Below are 21,714 nucleotides of genomic sequence, written 5' to 3' on the forward strand. Positions count from 1 at the left end.
CCCTGCTGCCCTCTGTTGCAGGGGGTGAAATGTCTAGTAGGCATTACTGCACTGTGTGAGGTTTGAATGGGAGCATCTGAAGGCTGTGAAAGGCCTAGCGCCAGGAAGCGCTAATGTGCACACTCCAACTGAGCGACAAAGAGGCGGAAAGGAGTGGATTGAGACACACTGGGACACAGATACAGTAACAGACGCGTATTTACAGACACTGGTTTTTAGAGAGATAGACAGGGGGGCATAAAAACATGGGCAGACTGTCACTACAACTTAATGCAGATACAGGGTGGAAAGGTACAGGGAACTCACACCAAAAGGTAGGGACGCGTTAAGGGGGTATAAAGGTTTGGGTGAATTGGCACTGACCATTACAAACACAATGCAGAAAGAAACAAACTTAGAGAAACTGAAAGAGTCCGAAAACAGGGTAAAAGGCTTAAAAAATGAATGTGGCCTTAAGGGGGTAGTGAAAAGTGAGGACGTGATGCCAAAATCAACTGCACGACTATTGATCGCCCAGACCCAGTAACACGAGCCGTTTCTTAACCATCACATGAGGCAGCACGTCTTCCTAAGCTAACGTTTACCCAAAGTCACCAGTCAATTATGCTACAAACAGTCACAAAACAATACATTGTTTACTAGCAACACAGCCAAACCCTTCCCAAAGCCAGAGAATAGCAAGTCTTAAAGCAGAAAGTAACATACAGCACCAAGCACAGCTTTGCATGACCTTGCGCCAAGGGGGTGTTACCTGGGTGGTACATCGGCGTTCCCATGCCACCACCCATGCCTTTTGATGCAAAACCCCATCTACAAACAATAGTAGACAGGCTTTAGCACCCAAAGCTGACCCCATTTGAAATGAGGTGTTAGAAGACAAATGTTTTTATTTCTCCTTTCGTTTCTGACGTTGCATGCCTGCTGCACTGTGCAGCACGCATAAAAGTAGGAAAAGTGGTAAAGTGTGTCTATGCATAGTATTTTATGCTGGAAGCGCACCCTTCCAGTTCAAAACCTATGGTAGACTTAGGCACACACCCTAGCACTATGGCGCTAATGTGTGTGCGTGGCACACAGCAGCTAAAATCAGCACCGGCGCTACAGAGAGGGGAGGAGAGAGCCTTATCGCTGTAGATTTGGCACTCTTGTGCGCCCTCCCTGTCACGCAACGCAGCACAGCCTTTTTGGCTACTGCACTGCGTTCCGTAATGTTTTTTTAGATCTGGGAAATAAAGCCTTGTTGGGGATTAAAATGTGGACTGTGTTCTGCTGAATGTGCGTGGTTCCAAAAAGAACCCTTTATACCTTCTACAGCATTGGGATCCCTTGTCTATCAATGTATGATTAAATGTCACATATAGCTACGCAACATCGCCACAGAACGTGTAACATCATGTGTCTTTGCATGACATATAGTCTAGTTAAACCTACTGCATAAGTAGGTCCTCCGCTGCTGCATGCCGTCTTCCCAGAGCCTCTGCTCATTGGTCAGTTATAGTTTATGATGAGCGACCAGCATCTTTCAATACATGCCACATGTGAAAGACAAATGAGACATGAGGCATGCATGCAGACTGATTTTAAGGAGCCAAGCACGCCTCTGGTGCTTTTATTTAGGTAGTATCATACACAGGAAGATACACTACTAGATAGGTATGTACCGGGGTGGAGTCAGAGGGCCCCAGGTCGAAGCAGAGGGCCCCACTCCAACACCTTCCTGAGATTGTCAACCCCTGCCTGGGAGTAACCTCTTTCTGGGTTATTATTGCTACTGTACATGAGATTCTTAAAATGCGTTTCTTAGTTGGTGTGCTTGTCGTGTGGTTATTTAAGTGGGAGGTTGCTAGAAGCAGAACTGTTGGGTTTGTATTTTCTTTTGGTAGAAGGTCTCCAACCATTTTTGTCAACGTTGAAATGAATTGTACTGAAAAGCATATGGTAGAGGTGATAGCAGAGTGTTGTCACAGTCCAAAACATTGTATGACATCATACTTATTTTAGGAATTGTGGCTAGATTTAGGTGAGTAAAATGACAGAACACAATACAACCAGAAACATGACACCCAACAAGGCAGATATTAGTAATGAACTATACCCATATTGTGTCTTAGTTTCAGAGAGGTAATATGGAAAAAGAGGTTGTGAAGGCGGGGTCAGTTTGTCGCTATTGTTGAGCTGTCCTAAGATTCAGGGGGCTCCAATGTTTGCAGATCTGCAATCACAGCCTCTCCACTTACAAACTGTCTTTACTGCGCTAGTGCAGTAGTTCACTCCACTGGACCATTCCCGTAGGGTCAGGGTGCCCACCAGCCTGCAATGCTTAGCAGTGTTGCGCTGCCTGGTCAGGGGTCCAATTCCAGCCAGGGTCCTCTGAGCGGGGGAGTCCACCCAGCCCGCTATTATCTGCAATAAAGTCACTTTGGGGTGTGGGATTGTTGGCGTATGAATGAGTGCATGAAACTCACTACAGTATTGTTCTATGGCCGGGCAGGTCCAGATCATATGGCAGACCGTCCTCACGGAGGCCTCACATCTTGTGCGGTCAGAGTTCCATGCTTTACCCATTTTCAATAGGCGTCGCACCAGAGCCGGACTGGCCATAGCGAGTACCGGGCATTTGCCGGTGGGCTGGAAGGATGGTGTCCGGTTTCTGAGTGGTGGGGCCCATTTTTGTGACTGGGGGCTGGCTTGCGGCAGTGCTGCAATATCGCCCCCAAAAGCAGCAGCGGTGCTTGTCACTAGCACATCCCCAACCTCCCCCCACCCCGGGGGCCGGTCCGACTGAATTGCCAGGGCTGGTTTGTGTTCCCATTCTGGCCCTGTCTCAGACTATGGTAAATCCGATGAAAGTAATGAAACTGCACCAGTCGTAGGATTGAGGGAATAGCTAATGTCGCTGCCTCCATTCTGCCTCCACCTCACTCCTCATCTTTCATCTCCCACGACCTCTCCCTCCCCGACTCTCCCTCCCCGACCTCCTGCGTACCCTGTAGGGAATCTGGAGCATTGGGCAGGAAGGAACAGTATCATTTCGAGATACATTTCTGCCTGGTGGTTCCTTCAGCATCATCTCGAGGAGGCTCCATCGGGGCAGCACAGCTGGAGGTGTTACAAGAATTAGGATCTTTGGGGTTGAAACTCTTCCGAGTCCCGCTGATAGAGCCCCAGCCTCAGAACCCCGTAAGCTGTACCGTGTGTTTTAAGCATGTTCCGGTCCACAAGGGTGTTTGTGCAGGAAGTTTGCTCAGCCATTTAATATCTGTGAGTACAGCACGCCAACATAGGAGGGGAGCCTGGTGACCTGCGGGAGAAAGTGTGGTCAAGCAAGCCCAGAGCCCCTAGTCTCTAAAGGGTCACGGACTCCACGCGCCATGCAGTCATGTCGGTCTTCACGCCACCAGCCTCAGATCGGTCACATTTGTGATGCCCAACCGATGTGATAGTAAAGGCAGAGATGAGGGCGACCCAGGCCACCCATGTAAACCCACAATGTACATTTGTTGAAAGATACTCTTGGCATCTTTCTCAGCCACAGAAACCGGGAGAAGTGTGATTGTAGGTCACGGAAGAATGTGAGGGGGCATCATGAGTGGGTATTTCTGGGGACACACAGGAAACGAGGGAGTGCTATCATTTTATAAAGGGCCTTTATAGCCATCAAGTTGAGGGTCAGTGAAGCCCGGTTTTCCAGTCTTTCTGGGAACGCCATGTGATAGGAGACTTGTTTAAGTCCCAGGCCATCTGAGGGTCCAGGGATGCATGTAATCTCAGGGATTGAAATGCATTTTGAACCCATCTGTACTTAGCGTCCCGTATATGTGTAAAAAATGTGTCAAGTGTGAAAGTGAATTTCGGGGTTGTTGCAATTAGAGAAGCATGTCATCGGCGTATATGGGTCCCCTGTCCTGTGTTTCATCAGGCCAAAGGAAAACGATATCTGCCCTAAGCCACTCTGCCAGAGGCTCCTCTGCTAGAGAAAAAAGAAGCTGGGACAGAGGATATCCCTGGCGTGTACTGGTGCATGCTGGTGCATACTGCCTCCTGACTAGAGCCCCCGCACTTATCAACCTGGAAAGGACTTGGCCTCATGGGTCGAACTGCCGGTTTCGGAGCTGGAGAGCCCGGTTCGAGTCTTGGGGTGGCTCAACATCTTGTGAGTCTGGGGAAAATCATGTGGACTCTAAATAGGAGTATCCTTAACTGGTGATGTAAGCACCAGTGCCGAGGATTAGGTGCCGGTGCTGAGCACCGGCTCAAATTAAGCACTGTAGAAAACTGAGAGAAGAGTACTCCATTAACCCTTACCCAGGCACTAGGGGCATTGTAGAAGGCTGACACGAGCACTACAAATTGAGATCGTATGTCAATTTTTCGTACAACCTGAAGTAAACAGGTCCAATATATGGTATTGAAAGGTGTTTTGTCATCCAGCAGTATTATGCAGTATTATGTGATTGTAGGTCACGGAAAAATGTGAGGGGGCATAATGAGTGGGTATTTCTGGGGACACGCAGGAAACGAGGGAGTGCTATCATTTTATAAAGGGCCTTTATAGCCATCAAGTTGAGGGTCAGTGAAGCCCGGTTTTCCAGTCTTTCTGGGAACGCCATGTGATAGGAGACTTGTTTAAGTCCCTGGCCATCTGAGGGTCCAGGGATGCATGTAATCTCAGCGATTGAAATGCATTTTGAACCCATCTGTACTTAGCGTCCCGTATATGTGTAAAAAAATGTGTCAAGTGAGAAAGTGAATTTCGGGGTTGTTACAAATAGAGAAGCATGTCATCGGCGTATATAATAATAATAATAATAATAAAACCACTTCTAAAGCGCCTGGTTACACTGAACCAGCGTGTCCCCGCGCTGTAAATATATGGGTCCCTTGTCCTGTGTTTCATCAGGCCAAAGGAAACCGATATCTGCCCTAAGCCACTCTGCCAGAGGCTCCTCTGCTAGAGAAAAAAGAAGCTGGGACAGAGGATATCCCTGGCGTGTACTACGCTTTATAGAAAAGCAGTGGTTAATTTGTAAAATAAAAAGTGCCTGGGCTCTCTTCAGGAGGTAGCACTAACAGGAGAAATGTGCTGGTGCATACTGCCTCCTGACTAGAGCCCCGGCACTTATCAACCTGGAAAGGAGTTGGCCTCGTGGGTCGAACTGCCGGTTTCGGAGCTGGAGAACCCGGTTCGAGTCTTGGGGTGGCTCAACATCTTGTGAGTCTGGGGAAAATCATGTAGACTCTAAATAAGTGTATCCTTAACTGGTGATGTAAGCACCGGTGCCGGTGCTGAGCACTGGCTCAAATTAAGCACTGTAGAAAACTGAGAGAAGAGTACTCCATTAACCCTTACCCAGGCACTAGGGGCATTGTAGGAGGCTGACAGGAGCGCTACAAATTGAGGGCGTATGTCAATTTTTCGTATAACCTGAAAAAAACAGGTCCAATATATGGTATTGAAAGGTTTTTTGTCATCCAGCAGTATTATGCAGAGGAGGCCTTTGGGCATTGATCTGGGCCAGTGCCACGTGGAGCCTGTGCAGGCATTATCTTGTACCCCTGTGAGGCATTACGCATCCACATGAACCAACAGCCCAATGATTGCCGTCAAATAGTGACCCGCAGCTTAGCTGGTAATGTTACCTCCACTTTGAGAAGTGAACTAGGTGAAGAGGAAGAAAGTTCCGGCAGAGGTTTGTTCGTTTCTAGAATGGCAGAGATGAATGCACAGCGAAGGTCGTCTGGGGGGGACCGGAGCTGCCCACAGCATCAGAGAAGCAGCCGAGGCGTCAGCATCAGAGAAGCATTTCAAAAACGTGATGGGGAATCTGTTTGCACCTGGTGCTTTCCTGGAGGGCGAGGCAGTCACCGCCGCCGGTGTCAAAGGTGCGTCCAGCATTTCCTGGTCAGCATCCACCAGGGGGCAGAGTGGTCGCTCATTCACTATGGGACGGAGCTGGTCCACTCACTATAAAGCGCTCTGTGTTAACCTGCAAAGGCTTCTGAAATCTCACGGGACTTCCTCCTGTGGTGCCAGTCAGTGGAGGAGCCTGACGGCTTTGTTGTCATGCTCATACGCCTATCTCGTATCTGACCGTGTCCATTAGTTTATGTTGAATGGATGCACGCAGCCCCTCCAAAGGTGCCAGGTGTACACATGCCTGCCCAGAGGCAGGTGTGCCTACGAGAAGGAGGCCCCCCTCCTACACCTCTGTGATTTCCCGCTCTCTGTCTCGCTCTCTATCTCAGACCATTGAGAGGGTCTCACCACTTACTGTCGCCTTAAACACCTCCCACAGGATCACTGGGGAGGTCGAACTGTTGAGATCGTAATATTCACTGATTACTTCTCGGAGAAGAACTGTCCTGAAGTCTCCATGCACCAAATTCCCCCGGGGTCCCTGGAGGCAGCACAGACGCAGATTTCGATAGCTTTGTGGGAGAATCTGGGCACCTGCAGTATGGCCGGTGCCTCTTGGGGAAACAGACAAGTAATGCAGAGTAGTTAGAGAAACCTCGTTCGCGTGGGTGCCAGGCAACGACCAGACCCATGGACATCACCCATTCCATCAATACTTGAGATCTGGTAGTCGCGGCGCCTCAGTTTATGTCATGGTTCGATCCACCAATGCTTTGAGATCCCCCTTCACCTCCAGAGTCCCGGCGTGCATCTGTAACCGCATCAGAAGTGCCGGAAGTATGCCGGAAACCACCGAGGGAGGAGTATGAACGATACATGGCATCCAGGGATCTCTTTTCAGGGTTCCCTCTGACAATGTAGTGGCCCAAATCATCCGTGGGTGCCTTGGTGATTGACAGCAGAAGGAAAGTATGGCGCATTAAAGACACCCCCTATAGCCCTGCACATTCCATGTGATAGTGCCTAGAGCGTCTCTAGCTCCAGAGGAAAGGGCGTCTAGCTCCTGGGAGAGGGTTCTCCTCTAGCTGAATTGACATTCCAGGTCATTACTTTGAACTGACGAGAGAATTTAACTTCTAACTGCAGTTGTGCCTTTAATAGGCTGTGTTCTTACTCGAGTATTTTCACTCAGTGCCATCAACAATCATAAACATGGAATAACAAATGAAACAACAAAACCCCCCACCCATTCCAACCCCCACCCTATACTTCTACCTCAGAAGCACCAGTAACCCAACTCACTGACTAATATAGACAAAAGAAAGAGAAAACTGACCGCAACAAACAGCTGTGGGGGGACGCCCAATAGTTCTGTGTAAAGTGCCTTGAAATTCCACGGGCATTGACTCAGGGGTGTGCCAGTGGAGCGGCCGAGACCCTCAATCGGCTGCTGGCCTGACAGTATGATCTGCCCCTGCGACATTGCTTTGCCGTACTGGGGAGCTGAATGCTAATTGCCCCTGAGATCCCGCTGGAGGAACCTGGGGCCGACGGAGAGTGTTTGAGTGTTGCTCCGGACCGGTGGTGATGGCTCGACGGGGGCGAACCGCCCTCGTGCCAGGTCCTCAGTCCACCGCACGGGTGATTCAAGTGCCCGTTCCTCTGACCCCACGGATGTATTGAGTGCCCGCTCCTCTGACCCCACGGATGTATTGAGTGGCCGCTCCTCTGACCACACGGATGTATTGAGTGCCTGCTCCTCTGACCCCACGGATGTATTGAGGAGGGGCGGTGGGTGAGATTTTAAAGTGGTGGGGCGCAAACGAATTAGCATACAGCACCGTAGCGAGCGAGCGCAGCGAGCGAGCCCGAACCCCAAAAGGGGGGTTTGGCGGGGTTACCCCCCCCAAGAAAATTTTGAAAAAAAAGAAGAAAAATCGTGCATTTTCAAGCAAATTTGAGAAAGCAGGAAGGTTAATAAAGCAATTGTGAAAGTGCAGTTATTACATTAATAGATGGCATAACATAGGTAGCTGCTTATTCAGTAATACCACAGAGCTTCATACATTCTGTCCTATTATGCTCAGGTGCTGAATTCAGACTATAAGACTCATGGAAATCTCAGCTCTAAGAGTAGAAGAAGTTGCACAGCAGTGTAATGGTTGCCAGGCTCGTTCCGCAGGAGCGTCAGGAACTTGAAGAAAAGTCCACAGTCTTCCCCTACGGCCTTCCGACTCTATTAGACTCTAGAGTAACGAATGGCACGCAAGGGGAAAACAGGGAAACAAAACAAGGAAAGGCGGGGGAAGAAAAACAGTCTTACAACATACTGAATATTAGACTCTAGAGTAACGAATGGCAAGCAAGGGGAAAAGAGGGAAACAAAACAAGGAAAGGCGGGGGAAGAAAAACAGTCTTACAACATACTGAATATTAGACTCTAGAGTAACGAATGGCAAGGAAGGGGAAAACAGGGAAACAAAACAAGGAAAGGCGGGGGAAGAAAAACAGTCTTACAATATACTGAATATAAAAGAGGCAGCGCAATGCGCTGTTACCGTGATTCTGGTTGAGCTGAACTTTGTACACACACTTCACATAGGTCCACGCAAGTACCCCAAATATCAATGGTATAAAGGTTTTCGCAATTTGCCAAGGGGAAAGGTTTGATAGGCAACACAAGCAACGAATCGTTCACCCTGCGGGAGACAGGTCCGGCCAGTGAACAAAGGTGAGCAAATCTGTGTAGTCTCCAAATAGAACAAACACTACAAAACTTTTAAAAACAGAGATAACAATGCATTTCTTACCTCAATCAGAATTTTTTGTATTCAAACAAGTAGCAGCATTCACTTTTTGTAGATGAAATCCGCACGTCTGTCTTTCAGTGTAGCAAACTTGTCAATTACTTTCATGTTGAAGTCCAGTATCTTTTGGACTAGCTTGCTCTCTACAGATAGCATCGCCAAAGCATTTAGTCTTTCCTCTAGCATGGTGTTCCTGAGGAATGTCTTTATGCGCTTTAAGGCTGAAAAACATCGTTCAGCTTCTACTGTTGTCATTGGAGTCGTAATCACAATTTTTAGTAAAGTCACTGTCTCTGTAAGTGAGTTTTCCATATGCAGTTTATGAATTAAACTCAGCAAAGTCAAGGCGCTTGTGGCCTTCCGGTACACAGGCACTCCGTAGAGTACAGTTAACTCAGTTCTCAGCTGCTCTTTTTTGAGCATAGGATATGCTTCCACAGCCTGATTCAGAGCACGCTCAGGGAGGGATTCATCATATTGTGCAAACTCTTTACTTTGCAATAACGTCGCACTCACCAAATGTTTTGTGAACGAAAAACGTTCTTTCGCCTGCACAATTACAATGCCACATATCTCCTTTCCAATTCGAACCAGAGAGGTGATGTTTTGTCTGCGGTTTGCAAAAACAGAATGCTCCGGCAGTTTGCTCTCTAAATCTTCAACCCCATCTCTCACTTTCATAATCTGTTGTACAAATGCAGATGTATTGGCTTTCACAGAGACAGTATCTAGGTCTTTTCTTTGCAACTGATCGTATAACACATCAACAGGAATCATTATGTCATGAAATAAAAACAGTAAGAACTGAAACTCTTTGTCTTGTAGTGTTCTAATAAAGCCATGGGCTTCATTCTGACTTGTGTGATCAAAGTCTGCTCTGGATGCTATGGCGACAAAACATTTCTCAAGGCCCTCCCTCTGTTCAAAGATTAAGTTGACTGTACGAATGTGAAAGTTCCAACGAGTTGAGGAACCCCTTGGTACGCTTTTGTCCACAATCTCATGAAGTGCTTCTGTTCTTTTGGGGGAACGTGTGAAGAATGCTGCTATGCCTCCGATATCCTGAAAGAAAACTCGTGTCTCTCTGATCTTTGATACCGCCTGTTGCATAATAAGATTGAGTTGGTGGGCGTAACAGTGCACAAAATGAGCATTAGGGTACACATCTCGAATTCTCTTCTGAACTCCACTAAGGCTCCCACTCATTACGGATGCACCGTCATAGCTTTGTGCGATAAGTTTTTGTTTTTGAGGCAGGTCCGGGAAAATTAAGTCCAGTTGACACAGTATTGCTTCAGTGATGGTTGCTGCACTAGAGTCACTTAAATGCGTGAAGCCATAAAATCTTTCCACAATGTTTCTGTCACTGTCAAGGTACCGAAACACTAACACGGACTGCGTTTGAGTGGACACATCAGTGGTGTCATCAGCCTGAATAGCCACAAAGTCTGTGTTTCGCAACTCTTGCACAATATGGCTTCTTATAATTTCGAGCATACAGTCAAGGAGTTCATTTTGTATTGTATTAGAGGTGCCCTTAAAGACTGTAGCATGTGCTAAATGTCTTTCCAAATCCTGGTCTATGGTTGACATTAAATCCACTAGGCCTCGGAAGATCCCGGGTTTTGAGGAAGTTTCCGATTCGTCATGGCCTTGCAATGCCAGTTCGAAAGCACCACAGAAACGAATGCAATCAATGATCTTGGATAGATTTTGTCTGTTCTTATCAACAGCTTCATTGTGTTTTTGAATGGATTTGCGATACGCATCATTTATCTGCTGCTCAATTGGTGCGTCTTCCCCCAACATTCCCAGTCTTGTCAGGTTTTCCAGATGATTTCTTGTGAGCGCATGCTTCTTTATTTTTTCAGCGATGTGCTTCAGGTCGACCATTCCTTGCCGTGTCCAAGAAAAGTCACTGCCAAACAGCAAGCAGGGGAAGCAGAACAGAGAATTTCTTATAGGGCACCCTGTAAGCCAATCAGTTTTTGTGTACCAGGCATTTGAGAATGTACGTTTTGACATTTTTCCTCTGTCCTGGGTAGTTTGCTGTAGGTTTATTTCAGGCTGATGAGGTCCCAATTCTTTTAACTTCAGTTTTTGTTCAAGTGGCCGTGACTGGAATGACTTTGTAATCAGCTCTTGTACTGTATTCATGATGGGGTGTCGGGTGTTGCTGGCCTTACCAATATATATATATATATATATTAAAGAAACCTGTCAATAATCAAAGTACAACGTATAAGGTGCAGTGCAATAATATCAAATTTCAGTATAAATACATTATACATATATCTTGTGCATTATCCTAATACATCTCAAATGACTGCTAAAAATAGAGCCGTACTGCCTCCTGCCTCTCTGTGCCATAGTGGTTGCTGGAGGCACTGAAAGACACTGCTTGAGGGCCTTGAGAGTGACCACATGACATACATGCTCTAACTACGATGTAAAAAAATATATAGCATCAGTTGCCTTACCTTTAACACTGGTGTTTGCTGGGTTGTAGCCGGGGTCGGGTGAGAGAGCAGCAAAGGAGGTTGGGGTCCTCTTGTTGTTTGCTGGAAAATTGCCCCAAAATGCGGTAATATTTCAGGTTGTCAGGTGCTGAAAATGAAAAGATAACAATTTATTTTTGAAACAGTAGGGTAATGAAACAGACTGTGGGGAAAAAACATAACGCTCCAATTTTTTCCTAGACATCAGATGAATCTATTGGAGGCTTTGAAAATAAGGAGAAAGTGACTGCCAGGGAAAGAGGTCCCATCACTGCCCTAGAAACAGTTACCAGATTAGAAGGAATGAATTGAGTGCAAAAACCTGCATCCTCTGAGGTCCAGACATCATTCTCATTGTAAGGTCCCTGAAGAGGCAAGTCTGAGTCTGACCCCTAGGTACCAAATATTTAACCTTTGCAGCGGGTGTCATAACTCTGCAGGACGGTCTGTTCTGTGACCTCATCACTACTCTAGAAAAGTGGCTAGGGATAATGGGGAGAGACCCAATCTAGTTAGTAGAGCAAACAAACACACATAGGAAACAGACAGGGCAACCCTAGTCTTTGTGCTTCTGAAAAGCTGTGTTCTCAGTGTCAATGGGAAATAGGCACATTTTGATTGGTGTCTTGTTTTTTACACCACTTTTTCCCATACATCAGAAGTGTTCCACCAGAATCAGTAACAAAGCAGGCAATTGGACACTGAAAGAGAATGCAGATCCAGGGAGGCTCCAACACAGAAGGGTGTAGAGTCTGGGACATCTAACGTAGTGCAGTTGAAGTGAGTGATGTGTGTTCTGACAGCAGTGAGTGATGTGGACAGTGAGCCTGATGTCTGGGATGTGCCATCCGTGACTGATATGAGCACCGTGAGCGATGTCAATGGAGTGCGGGATGTGATGATGTCATTGATGCATGTGAGGGGTGTGAATGCTGTGAGTACTGTGAGTGATGTGAAATAAGTGAGCGTTGTGAACTATGTGTGTAATTTGAGTGATATAACTTATGAGACTAATGATACTGGAGTGATCGGTGCTGTTGTTGTGACTGATGAGAGCTGTGTGGGAGCTGTGGTGTAAGATATGCCAGTGGTATGCGTGACACGACTGATGCGAGTGGTGTGAGTACCGGATATGAGAAGGGAGATATAAAAAAAATGAGGACACCCCAATAACCCCTTAAAGAGCTTGGGCAGCAGCACCTACTGAGTGTAATGGTCCCTCCCCTCCCTATAGCAACAAGATTCAACATTCCAGCACTCAGTCAGTCACGTGCACTTCTCCCCAGCTCCAGCTCGGACCTGCCGAGACAGTGTCCAGCCTCCGAGGCTGCCACACAGGTCTGGCCACAAGATCGCACAGAGGTTTTCGATGACTAAGTCCGCCTGGGGACTTGTCAGTCCTGGTGGATGAAAGTTCTCTGTCGTAAATGGTTGCCCCAGGCCTGCACCTCTAGCTTGGACTGCAGAGAGTTTCCAATGGGCGTGTCAATGAATGACCTCTCACCTCAAGGTAAACTGGCCCCTGCTCAGGCCCGGCCACCAAGGACATGTTTGGTATTCGCTTTCTATGGCTGCATGTACCATTACAATACCCATTACAATTCACAAAACAATAAAGGCAGGCTCGCAACGCACTGGGAAATTCACAGATTTCATTTGAATCAGATTAAATGAGCTCTCCTGCAGTATTTACCAGCATAGTCAGTTGGTAAGTGGGCAGTGGAACGAAGCCTTACTAATCACTGGGCGATCTGTGGCAGAGGGTGGCTAGGCTGAGTGTCGGATGACATCGGGACTGTGCAATGGCTCTGGGTGATTTTTCTAATACTGGCAGGGGACTAGAGTTCATTGATTCTGCTCACGAGAAAGTGCCACTCTTAGCCGTAGAAATGTCACTCATAATTAATTAATCACACTGAAATTGTGAAACTGTCACACATTGCCGCCATCTGTAACGTTGGAAGCTGTGAAACACCCTTGCATGTTTTTAAATATGCCCGAATTTCGGACCGCGGCTGGTGCAGACAATGCCCAGTGGTGCAACCAGGCAAAGTGACGATATCCAATGTGTCTGTTTGTCTCTCTTTTCTAATTCTCATTTCCACAGGTCTACATTTGACCAACATTATCATATTGTCATCGTATAGCCAATGTATAGCCAGTACATGATTGGGGTTGGTAACGGATTCAGATAAGTGTGAAAGCACCCGTTGGATCTGATTGCAAGGTTAGCGCGTTCTCATATTACCATCACCCCCATTACCGCCGCATCACCATTTTCATTACTATTACAACTACAACCACCATTTCCACCAGTAAACAAATCAAACAAATGAAACATTCGTACACTGCACACTAAAACAAATTATATAGAGCAATCTTCCATTACCACTACCACCATTACCACAACCATTTCGACTACCACACCACCAGCTCATTGTCACTAACAAGAGCACCATCATTACCCCTACCGCTACTATTACTACAACACATTAGCACCACTGCTATTACTACCACCAATACTACCATCACCATTAGCAGTGTTACACTACCATTACCTCCATCAACATTACCAATACCAAAGCAATTGTGCCTGCTTGTGTTCACATGTTTTACTAGATGAAAGCCAGATCAAAATTGCAGTAGAAGAAAACATTGTGTTGAAGAAATGAGCCTCGGTTAAACAGCCCTTCTCGGTGCAAGCGACTGCACTGCTACGAAACTAGCACGACTCCCCTACCCCGCTCTCATCCCTCATTAGAAAACAGTAAATCGTTAACACACCCCAATTTGGCATTATATGTCTTCACTCTATGTTGCCTGTTCCCATGCCCACGTAGCCCTGCATGAATCTACATTATCGTAACATTCAGAGTAGTTGTGGCTGGGTATATGGTGTCCATGCCATCTCCAGGTCTTGCATGTGCAAGGTTTCAGTGAACAGGGGGTTAATAAAAACTGGGATACCAACTACCCGTCTATGCCCAGCGTGGCACCCTCTATCCGTATAAAGTCCTAAATCTCAGTCAGTGCCCACCAGGGGGAGGAGGGGGTAGAGAAGTGGGGGAGGCCCCGGATCCCGGAGGTGTCCAATCATACCACAATTAGTTATTACGCAATCAGCCACTCTACTGTCTCCCTCCCCCCCCCCCCCACAAGGAGAGGGGGGTCTGTCCCACAGGGGTTTCTGTCCCACAGTCATTCTTACGGGCCGGGACTAATCCGCATGAGCGGAGTCATCTCGGTCTTTCTCGTCAGGCTGACTGAGTGGGGGGGGGGTCACTGCCTCCATCCGTATCGCTTGGAGAGCTTGGGTTTTCCCAGGCATGCAGTATGTCTCGCCACTGGTCCGCTATTGGGTGCAAGCGCAGCCCCCTCGACTTCTCCCTGCGCATCACTGTTTCCTCCGCCCCGGCCCAAGTCGTCACCTCCCTCCACCATACAGTCACTCGTGGCCCCATATGTGCTTTCACTCAATTGCTATATGTCTCCTAGCCAGTGGTAGCGCCAGGTCCATGAACCTGTTTCCCGCTTTCCTTTTTGGCGGCCTAAGGCAAAGTCCCAGCAAGCAGACTTCTGCAGTGCAAGCAAGCGTTCGTCCCAATGTAGTGTTAAGCATGGGGAGAGCAGTATGCCAAAATATTTGCATGACCCTACACTCCCAGGTCATATGTAGGAAGTCTGCGTCTTCTTGATTGCGTCTTGGGCAGTGCCTCGGCTCCCCCCCCCCCCAAAAATAACATAGATCCTGTCCGGTGTTAAGTAAGTCATGTGCACTTAATTAAATTGTACATATGTGTGTGTTCAGCGATAGTTTCTTCGAGGATTCCAGGACCCTTCCCCATTCTGCGTCCGTGAGGTGCCTCCCCAAATTACTTTCCTACTTCTCCCGTAAGTGGAGCAGGCCAGGTAGAAGAACCATTTAATTTGGTGTCTCGCAGTACCCAAAGTGAGGAGATTCAGAGAGATTACGGACGGACGTCCGACGTAATAAGAAAAGCGGGGTACTTTAGTCTTTTCCTTCAGATAGATTTAATAGTGATGGCCAACTTTTAACGTTTTGCGGACATACTTCCCAAATCCCAACACTGTACCTGGAAACACACAGATTCAATGACGTGTCTCCAGAAACAAGCACAAAACTCCGAAGCTTATCAGCCGGCCCAGCATTTCCCCATGTTTCCCCAACCGATCCTACCTGTGTGTCCTCAGCCACCGTCCAGTCCACGAGTCACGACCACGAGGCTCAGGCGACGCGCACGAAGTGAACCCGACCGTTACCGGATCCAAGCAGCACGCTTACCTTACGTCAAGCTCGGCATCCAATCAGGATTGCCCCTGCTCATGCTGCGCGGTGACCGGCCAATCCTGGCGCAGTGGCGCTGCATGCAGCGCCAGGATTGGCTTGGAGGGCACAGTGACTGCTCGCCCTGTCGCCCTTTTGCTGCCAGCGCTGCCGTCAGCAGGTCCTGCACCCCCCCCCCTACTAGCTAATGAGGCCGGCCTGGGTGAGCATGCTCGGGCAAGTTGCTGCCCGAAGCATACATGCGGGGAAAAAAAAACGTTTTTTAGACCTGTCAATCATCCGGCTTGAAATCAATCACCACACCAGCCAGCCCGCCCCCCTGCACACTCCCGATAAAGTCGGGTGCTGCCCGGCGCCGCCGGAATAATATGCGCAGTAAATGGTAATTTGGCAAATGGTAAAAGTTTAAAACATATTTTAATTATTTAACGCGGGTCCAAGCAGCAGGGCTGGTGGGGCTACGCCCCTACGCCCCTACGCCCCAATGGACGCACCGCGGCTGGTATCTATTTGACCAATTATTTCCGCCTGCCTCCACGAATAAAATGGCACCCTGCGGCGTCACTGTGAATTAATGGAGTTCTGGTAAGTGACGATACCGAGTTCAATCCACTCATTAACTCGCTACCTGTTACAGCCAGAGAACCCTTGTTGTAATTACATTTACGGATTGAGTTGCACCTTGACTATGCCCAAACAGTTTCACCCACTAGGCTGAATCAGCTGAGACAACTTGCTCCAAATGACGGTACATGGCCACCATTTTTAAGCTTGTTCTTTAAAGAACACCAGCTCCCCTCCTAAGATGGCTGACTCGCACATCTAAAAAAGGGAGAAAGGACTACTCAACCCTCCCCAACTCAAGGAAAGTGAAATAAGACTACACCAGACACCACTTCGGTCGAGATCCCTGGGTACTGTTTTTCTAGCGCTGGGCTGCTCTGCCTCATCTCCACAGTAGTTTCTGCTGCTTGCAGGCCACACATACTACCATCCGCCTCTCTACACAATCCTACATGAATTGACCTTTTATATCTCTCCATGGAATTAGAAAAAGGAGACAACCTATGGACAAAGAAGACAGCAACCATCTTGGATTGATCCAAAAAATTGGCACTTCCCTCATTATTTAGTCCAACCATTCACAGCAACAAGATGCAAATGCGCAACCAGCCTCTCCTACCATAGATTCACATAGAGCCTAAACTCTCAGCCATTAAATATGCACCCGCCAAACCCCACACAGAACTGTAAACTTGTGCGTTACGGACCCAACTCATGGTCCAGAGAGTACCCAGAAAATCTGTCCAGTAATGCTAGAAAGAACCAAAAAGAACAGTACCTTAAAACAGCACCCGGAAGCACTTCTAGTAGACAACTACCACACCGCTACTAACGGCAACACGAAAACTAACTTCATCTTTTACACAAATCGCCCAACGAAGTGGAAAACCACCTTCCTTCTTCACTTTCAAGTCACCAAATCAGTTAATATTCCCTATGGCGAAATAAACTCCACAACAGTCACCTCTTTAACCCCTTCAGTGCCACGCCCTTTCCCCGTCCTGTGCCGGGCGTTGCATTAGCGGGCGGGGTTCATGACGAGCTGGACTCGTCATGGGCACAGCGCAACCGCGGCCCATGACGAGTCCAGCTCGTCATGGGCACAGAAGGGGTTAAAGGGGAACTCACAATTTCTATCTTCAGAACAGGAAACATTCTCATACAGGCCACTGACCCGCACCTCACCATTTTTGATCGGCACTTCCCAACATTACTCTCCTCTCTAACTCACCAATACCATCAAACCCAATCCCCCCCACCCCGACAAAAAAACCGGAACCGACCCAATCTCCCTCCCAGGACGACCCACGCTACAACTCATGGACATCCACCATCACTAACTATAATCTCACTACCCCTATCATCACACTCCGCCGTCAAACAACCTCCACAATGGCCTCAACCTACATCACCAGGTCCAGCAAACGCACAGTTAATAAACACCGCAAGGCTGATCCTGAGCTAGCCGAATCGGACTCAAACGACATTATTTCCTTGACTGAACCCACTACAGGCACCCCCCCTCGACCTCAGGAGACCCAACCCTACCAAATTATCCTCAACTCCACTACTGTCCCTACTCCGCCTGCCCAAATTATCTCCATACCCAACGCCACCGTTAATCCCTCGGACACTGACCTCCCTCTAGCCACTGCTCACTCCCCCCCCGATGCACCGCCACATGCCCTAACCACCCCCACTTCAAATCACACTGCCAATCCCCTGGACACGGACTTCCTCCTTACCATTGCTCACTCCCCTCCCTTGGACCCAAGACCCACAACACCTCCTCCTAACCTTTTGACCTGAAGCAACATAGACCTGACTCCTCACGTCCAATCTATCCAATCTATCTTTCCTAAGCCCCATGATGCTCAATTCCACAGTCTAGTATGCTCTCCTTCCACAGACGCTAGTCATACACTGCTCCTGACGAAGACAACATGCCCTTTCAGCACACTTTCCCAGCTACTGAGCAGAAAATAGACTCCCTAGCGGCAGATATCCTACACCTACAACAAAGCCTCCCCAACCGGATTAATCCTCCTTGCTCACACACTGCGGGTAACTACACACCTTCCCCCCATACTGCCTGTTCTATGGCCCCATTTGGCACCCCATGGCCACCAATCCTATGAGGAATCAGGCACATCGTCCCAGCCGAGCTCACCGACCCATTTCAGAACGAGAAGCAGAGGATATCAACGACTCTTACCTCAAAATTAGCCAGAACTCGGCCCCGTTTGCAATCACAGTTTTAGTGAGTACTAATAGAATCCCTTCGGTGGGGATCTACTTGAAGATCCTGCGAAGCATGCGGAGGGTGTTGAAGCAGGAGGAGGAGAAGGGGTTGACCTGCTTCGTCATGGAGAGGGTAGAGTCGAGGATGACCCCTAGGTTGTGTGCGTGGTCGGTGGGAGTTGGGGGTGTTCCTACCGCAGTCGGCCACCAGGAGTCATCCCAGACCGAGGGGGTGGATCCGAGGATGAGGACCTCCGTCTTGTCCGAGTTTAGCTTCAGTCGGCTGTTCCTCGTCCAGTCGGCGACGGCCTTCATTCCTTCGTGGAGGTTGGTTTTGGCGGTGTGGTGGTCCTTGGTGAGGGAGAGGATCAGCTGGGTGTCGTCGGCGTAGGAGATGATGTTGAGGTCGTGCCGTCGTGTGATGTGGGCGAGTGGTGCCATGTAGACGTTAAACAACGTTGGGCTGAGGGATAAGCCTAGGGGTACGCCGCAGATGATCCCGGTGGCTTCGGAGCGGAAGGGGGGGAGGGGGATGCTCTGTGTTCTGCCAGAGAGGAAGGAGGAGGTCCAGTCCAGGGACTTCTCTTGGATTCCGGCGTCGTAGAGGCGTGTTCGTAGTGTGCGGTGGCAGACCGTGTCGAAGGCGGCTGACAGGTCCAGGAGGATGAGGGCCGCAGTTTCTCCGTTGTCTAGCAGGGTCCTGATGTCATCGGTGGCAGCGATGAGGGCAGTTTCGGTGCTGTGGTTGCTGCAGAACCCGAACTGGGACGGGTCCAGGATGCTGTTCTCCTCGAGGAAACTGGTCAGTTGTTTGTTGACGACCTTTTCGATGATCTTCGCCGGGAACGGGAGCAGGGAGATGGGTCGGAAGTTCTTGAGGTTCTTGGGGTCCGCCTTGGGTTTCTTGAGTAAGGCGTTGATCTCTGCATGCTTCCAGCTCTCCAGGAAGGTCGCTGTCTCGAAGGAGATGTTGATGGTTTTCCGGAGATGGGGTGCGATGGTGCTGCTGGCTTTGTTGAAGATGTGGTGTGGGCAGGGGTCTTCCGGGGATCTGGAGTGGACGGTGTTCATGATCTTGATGGTGTCGTCGTCGTTAATGTTGGTACAGGCGATCAGGCGGTTGGTGCGGGTGGTGGTCGTGGGAGCGGGGGTCTCAGTGGTTGCCTCGGTGGTGACGGCGTTGAAGCTGTCATGGATGTCTGCGATCTTGCGATGGAAGAAGGTGGCCAGCGAGTCGCACAGGTCTTGCGAAGGTGGGATGTCCTTGATGTTGGAGCTAGGGTTGGAGAGTTCCTTCACGATGTTGAAGAGCTCTTTGCTGTTGTGTGCGTTGTTGTCTAGGCGGTCTTCGAAGGAGGTCCTTTTGGCGGATCTGATGAGGTGGTGGTGTCTGCGGGTGGCGTTCTTGTGGGCTGTGTAGCTATCTGGTGTTCGTTCACGGATCCAGTTTTTTTCGAGTTTTCGGCAGGTTTGCTTGGAGGCCTGGAGGTCTTCGGTGAACCAGCTGGCTTTCTTGCTGGTGTGGGTGTTGGAGGGCTTCTTGAGCGGGGCGAGGGTGTTGGCGCAGTCGTTGATCCACTATCTGAGGTTGCGAACAGCGGTTTCGGGGTCGGTTGGATCTGCGGGTGGGCTCCGGGTGAGGGTGGTGGAAAGCTGGTCTTCGGTGACTTTGCTCCAGCAGCGCAGTACAAAAGGGGGTGGTGATGGACGGAGCATCAGAACCAATCAAACACTCACACCCAGTCAACAGATCTGGGTTTGATCCATCACCGTTCTTTAGCCCACTCTGCCACCCCAGTTCAGACATGGCCATATGCAAATCAGTCTGACCCTGTGCCTCATGGAAACAGTCCAGCCCGAACTGCCAAGCCATGCCTTCCCTGGACCGGAAACAAGCTTCCTAGGACCGGTTTCTGGCATTTCAGCCGTCTTCAGCCAGGCTTGCTTGAATCCAGTGGCAAAGTGAGCAAGGGACTCAACGTCTGAGCATACCCTGCCAACTTATGGCGAGCAAAGCGGTACAAAAGGGGGTGGTGATGGACGGAGCATCAGAACCAATCAAACACTCACACCCAGTCAACAGATCTGGGTTTGATCCATCACCGTTCTTTAGCCCACTCTGCCACCCCAGTTCAGACATGGCCATATGCAAATCAGTCTGACCCTGTGCCTCATGGGAACAGTCCAGCCCGAACTGCCAAGCCATGCCTTCCCTGGACCGGAAACAAGCTTCCTAGGACCGGTTTCTGGCATTTCAGCCGTCTTCAGCCAGGCTTGCTTGAATCCAGTGGCAAAGTGAGCAAGGGACTCAACGTCTGAGCATACCCTGCCAACTTATGGCGAGCAAAGCGGTACAAAAGGGGGTGGTGATGGACGGAGCATCAGAACCAATCAAACACTCACACCCAGTCAACAGATCTGGGTTTGTTCCATCACCGTTCTTTAGCCCACTCTGCCACCCCAGTTCAGACATGGCCATATGCAAATCAGTCTGACCCTGTGCCTCATGGGAACAGTCCAGCCCGAACTGCCAAGCCATGCCTTCCCTGGACCGGAAACAAGCTTCCTAGGACCGGTTTCTGGCATTTCAGCCGTCTTCAGCCAGGCTTGCTTGAATCCAGTGGCAAAGTGAGCAAGGGACTCAACGTCTGAGCATACCCTGCCAACTTATGGCGAGCAAAGCGGTACAAAAGGGGGTGGTGATGGACGGAGCATCAGAACCAATCAAACACTCACACCCAGTCAACAGATCTGGGTTTGATCCATCACCGTTCTTTAGCCCACTCTGCCACCCCAGTTCAGACATGGCCATATGCAAATCAGTCTGACCCTGTGCCTCATGGGAACAGTCCAGCCCGAACTGCCAAGCCATGCCTTCCCTGGACCGGAAACAAGCTTCCTAGGACCGGTTTCTGGCATTTCAGCCGTCTTCAGCCAGGCTTGCTTGAATCCAGTGGCAAAGTGAGCAAGGGACTCAACGTCTGAGCATACCCTGCCAACTTATGGCGAGCAAAGCGGTACAAAAGGGGGTGGTGATGGACGGAGCATCAGAACCAATCAAACACTCACACCCAGTCAACAGATCTGGGTTTGATCCATCACCGTTCTTTAGCCCACTCTGCCACCCCAGTTCAGACATGGCCATATGCAAATCAGTCTGACCCTGTGCCTCCTGGGAACAGTCCAGCCCGAACTGCCAAGCCATGCCTTCCCTGGACCGGAAACAAGCTTCCTAGGACCGGTTTCTGGCATTTCAGCCGTCTTCAGCCAGGCTTGCTTGAATCCAGTGGCAAAGTGAGCAAGGGACTCAACGTCTGAGCATACCCTGCCAACTTATGGCGAGCAAAGCGGTACAAAAGGGGGTGGTGATGGACGGAGCATCAGAACCAATCAAACACTCACACCCAGTCAACAGATCTGGGTTTGATCCATCACCGTTCT

General features: G+C 49.2%; 1 pseudogene; it reads right to left on the minus strand.

The window, feature by feature from the left end:
* The window catches only part of LOC146799896 (glucose-6-phosphatase catalytic subunit 1-like), a 176,196-nt pseudogene that overhangs the window by 129,528 nt on the left and 24,954 nt on the right, over positions 1–21,714 (minus strand).

Source organism: Triturus cristatus, chromosome 8, assembly GCF_964204655.1.
Source record: "Triturus cristatus chromosome 8, aTriCri1.1, whole genome shotgun sequence".
Classification (NCBI taxonomy): Eukaryota; Metazoa; Chordata; class Amphibia; order Caudata; family Salamandridae; genus Triturus; species Triturus cristatus.